This window comes from Oreochromis aureus, linkage group 11, assembly GCF_013358895.1.
Source record: "Oreochromis aureus strain Israel breed Guangdong linkage group 11, ZZ_aureus, whole genome shotgun sequence".
NCBI lineage: Eukaryota > Metazoa > Chordata > Actinopteri > Cichliformes > Cichlidae > Oreochromis > Oreochromis aureus.
This window is the reverse complement of record NC_052952.1, coordinates 10,534,997-10,549,802: the sequence shown is the minus strand read 5'-3', so window position 1 is coordinate 10,549,802 and position 14,806 is coordinate 10,534,997. Positions and strand designations below refer to the sequence as shown.

Genomic DNA, 14,806 nt, shown 5'->3' with positions numbered 1-14,806 from the left:
CCTTGTGGCAATGACATATATTGATGTGCCATCATGCAGGAGTCGGTCTACCTATGCAACCTGAGGCGGTCCACAAATCGCCTCATGATAGTAGTACTGACTCTCACCTTAGCAAAATGTTAGTGGCCTCCACCTGTAAAACCATTCCTATTTTGGGGGTTGTCTCATTGTTGCACCTATCTACACATTGCAGCTAAAACTGATTTACAACTCCCTCTGCTACTTAAACGACCAGATCAATTTCCTAGAAGTTAAACTGACTTGTTGCTGTACTTGGATTAAAAAGTGTTCCTTTAATTTATTTTGAGCAGTATATGTATATATTTTCTCACTTCTAATACGTTGCTGTTCCCACATATTGTATAATACCTGGAGATAATTGGCTTGTATAACCAAATGAAATAACTTTATAAAAAGAGATAACATTTGAGTTGGAATTCAGATTTCAGCTTTTATCACTTTTACAACTAATCTATCCAAATACCAAAAGCTAAACACAGATCTCTACAGTGGCAATAATTTTCTGAAAAGTAAAGCAAAATAGAGGAGTGTTGAATTTGTGTTAATAGCACTCTGCTCAATAGCTTTTGTTTAATTTTTTTCCCAGCTTTTCACTGCAGAGTCGGTGTCCTTGTGGTCAGGGATGGCTAGTGATGGATAGTGTGCGCAATGCCTTGTGAGCTGACGATATTTTCTCAGCAGTATTTAGTACTTTAGTTAGTTGGTATATTATATAGTATTTTTTTCTTAATTCTTTGTGACTCTCCATAATACTCCCAACTGTATTCTGAGGTGTTTGTTTACAGAGATGTCAGATTAAGCATCTGAAGCTGTAATGTTATGCAGTGATGATAACATGAAAGGGGATGAAAGGGGAGCTTTGCTGAATCAATATTTTGATGATTCAATGATGAAATGCCATTAGCATTATAGTTAACTAACAATATTTCACAGTCAGTCTGTATAGCAATAAATATTCAGTATTTTTAACCTAGGAATCGCCAGGGAGCTACACAATATATACACAAGTTCTTGCACCCGGGCGTTTTACTTAAAAAAAGTATATCACAATATACTGAGATGCTAACCAGTCCTAAAATTTTTAATGGTTTCACTGGCACAACACTAAGATAAAAAGTACCTGCTCAGTGAATCCAAATACAAATCCACCTCATCAGTTAAATCACAAGCGCAGATTAATAGGAGCATGAATAAGCAAAAGGGGAAATAGAGATAACTGGAATTAGCAGTAACAGTATTAGAGCTCACAGAGGTTGTAGGCATGTTGTTATTTTGCTAAGAACATACCTGTTCTCTTCTGTCTGCAGACTGTGAAGGTCAATTGCACATTTGTGACCAGCATCAATCTAAGCCACTATATTATGGCTTTAAAGCAAGCCCAATCTCACAGCAAAGATGCTTTAGATCCTTGAATCCTGCTCCATAGAGCAGGTAAAGAAAACAGAAGAATGACGCTTCGAACCAGTTTTGACTTAATGAATGGTTTTTGTCTTTTCTCAGTTGAATGACGTCAAAATCCTCTAGTGGTTGTGTACTCAAATGTTTAATCTCTAACTTTTGCTCTAATGGCAAGGTGCTAATTCTAACCTTTATTAAATTGTCTGCCTCATTCATTTTATTACCATGCCCTTGTGGCTAACAGACCAGCAAGCTGTTGGTTGAAAAGACTAATGACAACATTTTGACGTAGGTCAGATCAGTTAGTTGGATTTTATTGGTTGTTATCAGCATCGGCCTGATAACAACCAATAAAATGCATTCCCTTGGTATGCGTTTGCTACCAAAGGAAGGCCATCCTGACTTTGATGCAACAGATATAATAAAGTTTTTAGATTGCATTGTAGTACTGTTAACATATCAGTATTAGTTACATATGAACTATATATTGATCTATATATAGTGTTAACTAAACTCTATATATTGATCAGTTGTACTACTGATGCACATGTGCGCGGCTCTTAATGCATCAAAGTTACCATAATTTGGTGTTGGATTACAAACCCATTTGCAACAGTATTAGCGACAAGCAACACTGTCTTCCCCTCCTCTCATTGACACACTTCACACAGCTTGCTGCAGATGGGGAGGCACACAGCCCCTCCCCTCATTAGCTGCTGAGCACATGAAGAGTAGCTGACACTTTGTGAGGACTTTCAAGAGGTCAGTAAAACCCTAAAAAATTAAGCAGTTATCACAAATCTTAAACTGGCGGGTGCACATTTTAACATTAGCCGTTTAACTACTACTCAATTAGCTAATAGCCACATTAGCCTTATGTTATCATTTAAGGAGCAGCTAGTGGCTATGGCTAATAAAAAATGATAACCTTAAAGTCGGAACTATCAGCAAATATTAGTAGTTCTGACCATCTCTAACATTAATAGACATTTTTAGTTAGGATGATAAACAGTGGACATTATATCACTGCTATTTTTTTTCTATAAATTGCTAAATTCCCAGACTAAAGATAAAAAAAAAAAAGAAAGAAAGGAACATTTGTGGTACTGTGTTAGGATGCCATCTGTGCAACAAGTCCAGTTGTAAAATTTCCTCGCTGCTAAATATTCCACAGTCAGAAAAACAGAAAAACACATTTTTCTGTAAAGTAAATGACTGTAATTTGGCATCTTAATAAAAACAATATTAATGTGCTTTGCTATTTTTTTCTTGCTTTTTTTGTATATTCATGGATAACAACGTAATTATATTTTAGCATTTCTGATTTTGATTAAAGAGCGTGTGCATACTGGTGGATTAACAATTACATAAATATACATAAATATAAAAAAAATTATTTTGGTAATTACCAATACTATTAATGTAGGACAGCTGTGGCATAAATCTTGAATTCGGTGGTGGCTTAAGAAATTTGTTGAGCATTGTATTATACCAGGATGATAATGATATGTATATATATGTTAGAGAGAGGTAGATGTGTGATATTTGGAAAAAGGATTGTGAGATTTCAAAGTAATAAGATTACAATGCAGCACATGTGGGTGTATTCAATATAAATGGTCTGTACTGATGTGGTATCTTATATATCTTATATTTCTCAAATACATAGCTTCATTGTTCATGGCAGTACTCTTTGGAACTACGGTTGATAGGTTGCAGTTATAATTCATTTTTTGCATTTGAGTCATATTTACTATTTTTGAAAGATTATGTAAGTGATGTGTCATGTCATTCATTTTTAAGAAACATTACTAATAATAAAGGGTTAACATTTTGCTAAGCCACACGTCAGACATGATATTTTGCTTATATTTCACTTGGAGCTAATCCTGCCACTGAGAGAGAATGAGGGAAAAGTTGCTGTGAGACAAAAGTGAATGGCTCAGATTTTGATGGGTTTTTGCTTATACCACCCCAACCTCTGAATAGCAATGCTGCTCTTTGTGCTTTCTTCACACTTTTGTTGTTACCAAGTGGTGGATTTTTCTCTCATTGTGAGGCTATGTTGTGTGGTGCCAGAAAATGATAATTCCACGAGTCTGTGCCTCTAGGGCCCCAAGAGTATGCTAGTAGAACTCATGCTCTTACACAATTAATTCTCTCCAAAACAAAAGTCATTGGGAAGGAGAATAGAACAAGTTTTTGTAACTTGTGTATGTTTTTCTTTGTTGAAGTTTGTCAAGAAAAGATTCAACAAATACTTTCCCAGCAACTTGTTCTGAAAAGTGCGTATTTTCATATGACAACGTCAGAACTTATGTTATTTTGAGCTTTTCCTTTTCTTTCCTCTTGTTGATGTGCTGTTGACTCAGGCGTCATTTCATCTGGAATAACTAAGAAGGTGCATGTAATAATAGGCAACCCTGTTCTTGGCTTTTCTTTTCCTCTTTGAGGGTATTCACAAATAGAAACCTTGATTAAGATTAAAGAGCTCTTTAATTTATTAATGCTATTAATTAATTAAATTCTGAACGGAACAAGACAAAAGCGACAATGAATTTTTAACATGAAAAAGAATTGACATCCCCGTGATGGACCTGATTAGTGTGTCTCCCCATTGATCTATGTATTCTCTTTGCTCTGTGAAGTTTTTTTTTTTCTCCTCATTCCTCCGACTCTGTGCTGTACTTACATTATGTTCAATCCCTCATGCCTGAGAATGGCTTGGTGGAGCACTCATTATTGTGCTGATATTATATGCTGAGAGTAGCAGAAGAGAGGAGAGTTACGGCGATTTTTATTCTACTGTTGCTTGCACAAATAAGCCCCTTTCAGACACGCACTTCTGTGCAAAACTGTAAACTGATGACATCTGAATGGGTCAGATTCCTGTATGAATGTGCACCCTTTTCATTTTTAACACAGCACAAGTGGGAATGCTACCTGTTACATTTAATGTATAGGCACACACACACAAAAATGGACTTTGTGCCTGTCTCTCTCACATCTTGACCTGCTCAGCTTACTAAAAGGTGAAATTGTTTCTGAACTCTCAGTGGTTTTATATCTATATTTATACATATAGTCTGGCATTTTTCATTCTTCAGAACCCACACTACAACAGGGTTGTCTTGATCTAAAACTCAATACCAATACCCCCTAAAATACTTATTACCACTTTCAATGCCATGGAGGAAAAATGGCAAACTTAAGAGGCTTTTATATTAGAAAAAAAACATATTACCATAAAACTTGTTAATCAAACAGAGCCAGTAAGGTATGCTGTTACTGTGTCTAAGTGCTAGTAGACTTTTCTTAGCTTCATTTTCACTTTAAAGAGAAACAAAAATAATTTTGTTTTCCTATTAAATTAATACTGTCTATTAATGTTACAAATGGGCAATTTTTATATAATAATAATGTTTGCTGCCTAGCTCCAGCATCAGTTTATTTTCATCATCTTAATAATCAGCCATAGCTGCTAGCTGCTACATTATTGATAACTTGAGAGATGGCTAATGCGGCTATTGGGTAATTGCTAGTAGTTAATATGTGCCCCAGCAGATTCACATTTACATGCTTTTAAAACAGGAGCTTTACTGAGCTTGTGCTGCTGTTTACGTGTTCAGCTACTAGTGAGGGGAGGGTTTGTGTTATTGCATGTATGCAGCCGTCCTCTGTGAAGTTTTTTATCAAATGGAAAGGTGAAGATGGTGCTAATTCGCCTGAACGTGAGGGTGAACTGACTTGAATTGGGTGGTCAAAGGTAAAGGTCACTGTAACCTTACTAAAAATGTTTAAGGCCTAACAGTAATTCACTTTTTTTATTCCACAATTTCATACAAACATCTGATGGGCTAAAATGATTAAATGTTGATGTCTTGATTTGTGACAGTAATCGTGGGGCATAATCATGGTTATTGTATGGATCTTCATGTTGTCAGGTTGCCTGTAGTGAGCCTCAACATGTCTTGAGTCTTTGGCCAGAAGCTGTGGAGAAGAGCAAAGTTACAACATATAAAGAACTAATCATTTGAAAAGTTCCACAACCACTGTCTGTGCTTTTTTGTTGCGGTTCTCCCATCCCCAGTGAACTCACTGTCAACCAGTAGACATTTGGCAGTCGCTTACGTCAGTCAGGATCTTGAAGGACTACATTGGAGAATGTCTCGGTGGAAAACCCTGGAGTTGCGGACGGACACATTTGTGGGACCATCAGTTCCACTTAAAGCATCCAGGTTTTAGATTTCAGTGTTTCTTAGCAACAACATCTTGTCAGCCATCATGGATACAACTTATTAGAACAAGGTTTATCGGCTGAACACTTAATATGCTTTAATAAATTGCTGTACTTCTATATCTTTGGTCAATATGTCATATAACTCTGGACAGACATAGATGTAAACTGCCAGTTGACTGAGTTGACTGAGTGGTCCTCTCTATGCGTAGTTTTTGTTTCACTTTTTGATACAGTGAGTGTTTTACAAACACGTTGTCCCACCATGTGCCACCAGAACAGCTTCAGTATGACCTGCCATTGATTCTACAAGTCACAAGAGAAATAAAACACCCTCCAGATAATAACGCTTGTGGTGTTCTCACAATGTTAGTGGAGAGCTGGAACATGTCAGGCTTGAATGTGTTAAATTGCGTTGACAACTGGTGACCGTAAAGGCTATAGCACATGATTCACATCATTTTCATACTCATCAAAACATTCAGTGAACCCACATGGCCTTTGACCGTACTGTTATGGCAGTTTGCAAAACACTGGAAATTTAATCTATTGATTTGTATTCATGGACATGAACGTAACATTTTTTCCCTAAATAACTGATACACAGTCTGAGGGCGGTTTTATAGTTTATTAGTTTTATTATATTGTGTCATGGCAGTTGAGAACTACAGGGGTCTCTATTCATTTTTGTTCACTGACGCTATTTGAAAGAGTGGTGGCATGTGTGTGGCATTTAAGAAATCCCTTTTTTGTACGTCATTTCTGTTTTAATTAACTTTTTTCATTTGCCATTTGCTTGGATGTTCAATAATTTTCTTAAACCTGGTGATTAATTATGGCTCTTGTATCCAAAATGAGGTTTTCATTAAATAAAAGCAGGATTAATGGCTGTGTAATGGTTTTGTTGCGGCACTTTGTGGTGATGTGGATCGTGTTTGTTTTGTCATTTGGATGTGTCTGGAACTTTGATGCCACCTGTTATTAATTGAATTAATTTGATAGTGGCACTCATGTGTGTGGGTGCGTGTTTTTCTGTATATATGGGTTCAGAATTTATACTGCATCACAGGGCAAACATAAGCCATGAATTCCAAGGAAGTCTCTGTGGACTCCTGTGAGGGATTGTGGTGAGACATCAGGGCAAGCGTATAAAATCATTATGTCTATGAGTAATCCCAGTAACATGGTAGTTTTAATAACTGTGAAATGGAGTTTGAAAGTGCCAGGATTCTTCCTCCATTTGGCCATCTAGCCAAAGTAACCAAGCCTTGTTCAAATAGATAACCACTACCAGTTCAAGATCATTCTTATAAATCCTATAATGTTCTTACTTAGATAGAGGACAGCCACCTCAGTCAGACATTTTTGATGAAGGCTGTATAGGAAAAGGCATGTCGAGTGTAAGAACAAACAAACACCTGCAGTTCCTTAATCCTTTACGTAGGATCTCTCCAAAAGTCCTCTTCTTTAGATTTAATCTCCTAACACCCGAACTCTTTCATGGCATGCATTTAAAATTTCTCTTTGCTATTTGGGCTGATGAATGTAAAAATAAAGAATTACCAGATTTTATCTTTCTTTTTTTTACATGATTTTTGCTTCCGAGAAAAATTAGATCCACATATGAGGACATTTGCTTTAAATTTCGATAGCACAGTTGCAGTATAATATCCTTGTAAGTGGATATCAGGCCCTAGTAGAGCAAAATTTAGTATTTTGGTCTAGACAACCCAAAATGTGATGTCCACATATATGGACATCAGGTCCTAGGAGGCTAAAAAGAATGATTTGGTGAGTCTGGTTCCACAGTTAGCATTATTGTAGCCGGTAAACAGTTCAGTAGTGTTTAAATGGCTTGATAGGAAACATCCATATGCTGATAGCATTTTTCTTTTTTAATCTAATTTTTAGAGGTTCAAAGCATTCTTCTCTGATCTCTGGCATCAACATGACACTTTCACCCAGAGAGCTTCTGCTAACTGTATATTTTCTCTTTTTTGGACCGTTCTCTGTAAAGAAACGACCAACAACCATACCACATTCAAGCTCTTCCCTCACTGTGCTCAGTTTGAATTTCAGCAGGTCATCTTCACCATGACTGCATGCCTAAATGCATAGAGTTGCTGCCATGTGATTGGCTGATTAGATATTTGAATTAATGAGCAGTTGAGCAGATTTACCTAATAAAATGGACGGTAAGTGGATGACTGTAGAAAATGACAATATGATACTCTTTCAAGTTAAAGATGTGTAGACAATTAGACAGGGGAGAATATACGAGCATTCTAAACATCCTTCAGAGTTTGCCCATATTTCATTTTCACTTTTCAATCCAATTAGTTACTTTTGCCATATTCATGTTTTTCACCTCAAGTCAGAAAAATGTAGAAATTAATTGACTGAATGATTTGACATTATCAACTGCCTTTTTTGTTTTTCTGTTGAGGCCCCCACCCCCACCACCCAGCCCTTTGTTTCCAACAGTAAACTGAAGGCAGGCAGTTCACTTTAATCTTTGCTTACTTGATAATATCAGCCACAACACTTAAGGCACATTCTCCACTCCATCGCTTTTTGTTCTTTCTTCTTTCACTAAAAGAGGTCAAGAGCAGTGTAGCAACAAAGAGAGGGAGGCAGATACAACCAAAGAGACACAAAAAAGCCAAAACGACACAAATGGTGAACCAGTAAGATGGGTAGAAGAAAATTAAGAGTAAATAAACAACCAGAAACAGACAACCAGAAACAAGTGAGAGAGAGCGATTGTATAAGAGCTACTGCAGAATTGAAGGAGAACCAAATTGAGGTAGACAGACACTGAGTTAGACAAATAGAAGTACATAATTCCTGTCTCACATGCCCTCTCTTCACGGCGCAAGTGCTATAGTGACACACTAATCAAATGGTGGGAATTTTTGACACCTACCTTGAGGGCTGAGGTAGGGAGCCCTTGCTTCAGGTGGAAGCAGGGCTGCAGCTGCTCAGTTAGCTCTCTGGTCCTTTGTCACAATATATATCTTTCCCACCAATGCAGAATTGGCACAAGTGGCTTATCTAGAACCAGTTATGTGGATTTCCCCCCCCAAAAGGAAGACATGAGATGGCAACATAAAACTGTGGGTCCTGAAGTTGGAATTGCTGATGTCAGTGGCTATGAGAGGGACTACAGCAAGAAATTCACAGATGATTTGTAGATGGTTTTACTTTTTTTTTTTGACAACTGCAATTCCAGTACATAATACTACCTAGTGTTTCATTCCTCAAACCTGTTGAATTGTTGCCTGATTTGCAAGAAGCACTGAGGCAGAACATGCACTGACTTACACTGCACTGGCACTGTGTCGATACAAAGCGGTAAGTCATTCTTTTTACCTTGGCATTGCTGTCATCCATTAGTTTTTCAGAAAGCTATTGCTCTATATCCAAAGTGACACTCTTGTTGGACAAATGGTTTTGTGTGCATTCTGAAGTGTTTTGCAATTTCTGTTCACTGAGCTGAACAGAATTTTTTTTTAACTTTTTTGCGAAAAAAAGCTGTTAAAACAATTCATAAAAGTTTCTTAGATGGGAACATACTGTATGCTTAATGAATACTGTGCTGCTATGATTATGTCAGAAGGTTTTTGTTTTTAAACCGGCTTTAATGAAAGGTGCTGTAATCCGTTTCTATCCTGCATCAATACACTTATTTTTACTGATAAGCTAAAAGTTGTAAGCTGCATTATCTACAGCTTATGATCATTTTTTTTCTCAAAGTTTGCAATTTATTTTGTCTTTATTTTTTATTTTGTCAGTATTTCTTATATAACCCTCCTTTCCACTGAGGCATATCACTGATGTGAAATACAGTGAGACGTGCTTTTGCATGTTAAAATGTGTTTTAAGATTAACAGTTACTGTCGACTTTACAAACTTATGCCAGACATTAGTTTGCCTTTTTCCCTTGGGGCGATCGTGGCTCAAGAGTTGGCAGTTTGTCTTGTAATCCGAAGGTTGCCGGTTTGAGCCCTGGGTTGGACAGTCTTGGTTGTCGTTGTGTCCTTGGGCAAGACACTTCACCTGTTGCCTACTGGTGGTGGTCAGAGGGCCCTGTGGTGCCAGTGTCCGGCAGCCTTGCCTCTGTCAGTGCACCCCAGGGCGGCTGTGGCTGCAACGTAGCTTACCGTCACCAGTGTGTGAATGGGTGGATGACTGAACATGTAAAGCGCTATACAAATACAAGACCATTTATTCTTGTTTTATTTTTTCATGACTTAGACTTTTACTTTCCTTAGTGAGTCTAGACTACCACCCAAGGTGAGATTAATCCATAATCGGGTATTAAACATGCCTTCTTTGTACAATCTCAGATAGAAGTATACTTTAGCTTGCACTCTTCTGTCTGATATCCAAGTCTTATTCCTTATTTCTGAGACAGCAGGCCCCTTGGTGTTGATTTGTTAATAATATTCCAACTAGGGCTGGGCTATATCATACCGTTCACGGTAATACCGGTGTAATAATTTGGGCCACGATAGGAAAATGAAATTGTTAATAATATTGGATTGTTACAACCATTTAACTGATACCCACTTTTTTGGTAGAGCATGCTAGTGGGCTGTCGTTGCCAAAAATACGCAACAAGCTGCAAATCAAATTTTATGTGGAACACGGTGCTCTCGAAAAATCTGTCAAATGTTTTAGCAGATGTACTTTTTGGATTGTCGGATTTTGTTTGATACTTGTCTGGTACTGTATATTATACATGGTAGGAGGATATGTCACTTTCCATTTCCCTTTTGTTAAACTCCATTTGCACATTACATTTTATATAACTTTAATGCACATAAAAAACAGCTGCTTGTTTAAGTGAAAATACAATGGGGTTTTGCACTAATAAAGGTAAAAGTATTTTGTCTATCCCAGTTATATCGTTATCGCCAAATGTATATTGTGATAAATATTTTTGGTCACAAAGCAACAAGCTGCAAAAATAGCGTATGTATATGAACCATCTTATGGGTTCCAATCCATTCATCATCCAAGTGGTTTCCCCACCATACCTGTCACTGATTTGTCACTGATACAGAGGATATTTACTTTGCCCACTTAGAGAGTCTTAAAAATGTTACCATCCTTGGATAATTAGTTAATCTTTGAGCGGCATTTATCATGCAAATTAGGACAGAGAACACATTCCTGCTCATTTGCATTCTCTATGATTCTCACAGTTAACTAGAATACGAGCAAGCTGTCACCGCAGCAATATGAAAACTTTTTTGTTCTCCATTTGGATTCTGGGACAATAAATGTACATCTCAATCCTGAGAGGACAGTTTGGAGAAAGTATTAACTTGTTTTCAAAAAATAAATAAATAAATGGAAGCAAGTGACTGTTAACAGCTTTAGAGACTGCAAGGATTGATGGCAGCAGCATTAGTAGTGATTCCTTTGGTGATTCCCATACAGTTCAGCATCTTTGATCTTCATCCAGAACAGGACAGGAGAGGGATACTGCTTTTGCCTGGAGGGACAGGGACTTCATTCTCAGAGGAACCCCACTGGGGAACCTTCCTCAGTAATCAACCCAGATACATTACTGACAGGCTGGGGAGCCATCTGGGAACGTAGGACAGAGAGGGGCATGTGGGAACCCCCTTGATCGTCAGAACATATTAATGTACTCTAACTGAGGGCTAATTTATCTTGCTTCCAGGGGTTTGTTGCCACTCATACATCACAACCATGTGCTGGTGTGAATAGACAGCACTGCAGTGTGCCATATAAATCACTGTTGTAACGATCTCTGTGCTGCCTTCAGGTGGCAAGAGAGCTGCCAACTTGGGTGTGGCCTCGACTGATCCAGCAGAACTTGATGAGTCAGTGCCAATCTGTGCCTACATGCTGTGTCACGAGAAGTATTAGAATACATTTCCTCTAATTTCCCAAGTCCACCAGTTTGGTTTCTTCATCCTGGCAAGATTCAGCCAATGAAATGACACCTGTAGTAATTGAAGTCTTGAGTAGATATTCTGGTGCAATTAGACTGTAACTTTGGCATCCCTCAAAACTAGAGTTTTTTCAATAGGGGCTCTTCTTGTTTGATAAAAAAAATCACAGTTGACAGAACTCTATGAGAAAGTGCTCCCTTATTCGCTTATTTAGCAATTTCATGAGCATTTGTGCTCAAACACTAGTTTTAAGTCTTCTTTACTGTTCCCCTTGAAAAACGTATAGAGTAAAATTAACTTTAATATGCTTTAAGATGGTAAAATATTAAGATGAAAATAACTGATGATTGACAAGTCATTACTGATACGTGGACATCTCTGGTTCTTACAGATCTACCCTCATTCTTCCACCCTTTCATTCAAACAGGAAAATCCACCTGTTAGCCATATTGTTCCAGTTTGTAAAGCCCTTTATAAATGAGGACTGTGTGGAGGAGAGCCTCCAGTGTTACATCTATGTCAGTGATGTAAATTAGTCTATATATGTTTAGTGTTTCATGTTCTCTTTAAGGTTTTCAGGCTGGTGTATGGATAAGGAGAAACATGCTTTTAAAAGTTTTTACACTTTTATCACATTCCCTTAAAAGGTGTTTGACATCTCACTTTTTGTTTTGACTAACTACTTTTACTTTTGCACTCTGAGAAATGTCTGACCCTTTTTGTAAAATAAGCTGATTGAAAGTCCTATAGAGACAGCCACATTTACATTGGATTTCAATCTTCAAAAAAAAACCCACTTGAAAATCTGAAAGGTGTGTTTTTGTTGTTTTAATTATTGTGGAAAGTAAAAATCACAATGATTTAGTGTTCATTAAAAAGTATTTAGAATTTGCAAATTGATGATGATTCATCCTATCAGTCATGACACTTCTCTTCCCTACATAAGCTGCCTTTGTAAGTTAAAAGTATCAGTATCTATATTGGTATCTGCAATACTGGCCCTGTATTTAGTATCAGATCACTGTCAAAATTTGCAGTATCCGACAGTACTATCATTAAAACAGATTTTTGATCCATATCATCCAGACCTTGTCTAGACTATGGACCATTGAAAGATTTTACACAATAGATGTGAAATGTGCAACCCCAGTAAGTACTCTGCAGTTCCACTGTGAGGTTCAGACATTGTAGATTCTTTCATTCCTCAGGACCCTTTAGTGTCATTCTAATTATCATTCTAATGCATTAATAATGTGATGCAGTCTAATTATCTCAAAACCAGTTGCACTCATAACATGTCCTTGTCTCTGCAGACAAGCAGAATAAGTGTTTCTTAGGTGGAGGAATGTGTCCATGCCTGTAGTTTAAGCTGGTGCTTGCTCAGATTTTCAACTTTAAAAAAGTCCAACATTATGCCGATCAGCAAACTTGAGACATGAGACCTGTCCACATTTGAAATTTGAGGTTTGGGAGTATAGAAGGGGGTATAGAATTTTGATGCATACCTTGACTTGTCACCTCTTAATCCCTTCCAATGCCAGATTTAGAAACACTGTCTCCACATATTGTCGGTTAAACCCATGGCATCCTGACTCCTTTGCTGTTTAGTGCTGATATGATGACAGTGCGATAGTTCAGTTTTCTGTTTTATTATCCACCTCACTTGTGATCATAAGAACATGTTTTTGCCTTTTTTTCTCTAGATTTTTGGATGATTGTAGGAGAAGCATTCCTCTAACCGCCGTGTCTATGTTGGTATACTGCATCATTTTTTTTGTCTCTCTCCTAATTTCTCTATATCACGTATATCATGTTGCCATAGCAGCACTTTTTCCTCTTCTTTCTACACTCAGTTTTTATAGTCATTGGTGAAAGAAAAAAATACTTTGTTGAGTTATTTATTTGTGGATATAATAGTTCAGTGTTCATTTGCTCCACTTCACCAGTAACCATTTCAGGTCAAGGCTTTTTAGTGTCATTGTGTAACTGCATTGCACTCAAGCTGGTGAGTGCCATCAATATCTGTGTGAGCATGCACTCTGAAGCCACTGATTGTTCTGTTCTTGTCTGTTCTGCTCAGCCAATAATTAGTTCCCCCATGCATCCTCCTCCCTAGACATGGGGTAAGGAGAGCAATTTTAAAGAGTGCTCAGCTTGACATCAAACTGTAATTCACTGAAAGCATGTAACTATTACACAAAATGGCACCGTAGACCCTTCCAACCCCCGTCTTCCTGTTGAAATGGCAAAGAAAGAATTGTTTTGCAAAAGAAAGGCTGAGGATTCGTTTGCTAAATGCCGCAGCGGCCAGTGGCGGGACCGAAGGTAAAGGCCAGGTTTACACACTTGTCTTTTCAATGTGACTTTTGTGCTTGATAGCACAGAGCCAAAGTCATGTCAAACCGATGCCTCCATGCGTGACATTCTAATGTCAGCTATATCATGAGATTTGTTTCCACTCCACATCTGTAAGAATTTTGGTGCACTTTTTTTCTTTCTGTGCAGAGACTCGTATAGTTTTCCTTCCTCCTTTTTCTCCACTCGGTACGGTGTGGGCGCTGAGTAGGCTTTGAGTGACATTCCCCTTATTATCTAGGTTGTAACCAGTTGAGACATTTCAGTAAATGTCAGTGGTCAAAAACATTAATAAGTAAGATAATGAAAAGTGGTAAATATAGTTTCAGTGTGTTACCTGTCTCTTGTGTTTTTCTAGTTATTTTTAAAGACGCCAACGAGGTGTTTTGATTGTGCAACCTTTTATTTGCTTTTAATTGAGCCACCAGGCAAATTATGTACAATGATCTTTTTTTTTTGTTAAGCTTCTACAAAGATCCCCCTTTAACTTTTCTTTCAGTTATGTCATGCAGCAGCTGATGTTAAGCAATATCTTGCCATGCTGGGCTGTGCCTGCAAAAAAGGGTGATTATTTACTGCACAGTTCACAGTGCTGTAATTGTAAACTCTATTGAAGTTGTAAATACAGCACCTTCTTCATTACTGTCACTTGGGAAGTTTCTGTTTTTGCACATTTGGCCTGCTGCAGACATTATTTACCTCATTATTTACCTGGCTTATTGTCAAATAGAGATTTGGTCACACATATGGCTCCAAAAATGTGTAATAAAAAAGAAAAAGTGAGAAAACGAGAGGGCAATAGAAAGGGAGACATTTTGTTTCATGCACAACTTTAGTTCATGCTTCGTTGCCTGGCTTACAGCAG

The 14,806-nt window shown here is 37.6% G+C and overlaps 1 protein-coding gene across 9 annotated transcripts in view; it reads left to right on the top strand.

The window, feature by feature from the left end:
- Positions 1 to 14,806, top strand: part of LOC116322598 (CUB and sushi domain-containing protein 3-like) — a 228,863-nt gene that overhangs the window by 24,582 nt on the left and 189,475 nt on the right. Inside the window, exon 1 of one of the 9 annotated variants that reach the window (XM_039619519.1) lies at positions 2,175 to 2,181. The exons of the other annotated variants lie outside the window; for them this stretch is intronic. The gene's annotated coding sequence lies outside the window, so the exon portion shown is untranslated. Of the gene's footprint in view, positions 1 to 2,174; positions 2,182 to 14,806 lie in introns of those variants that run through there. 9 annotated transcript variants of the gene reach the window in all.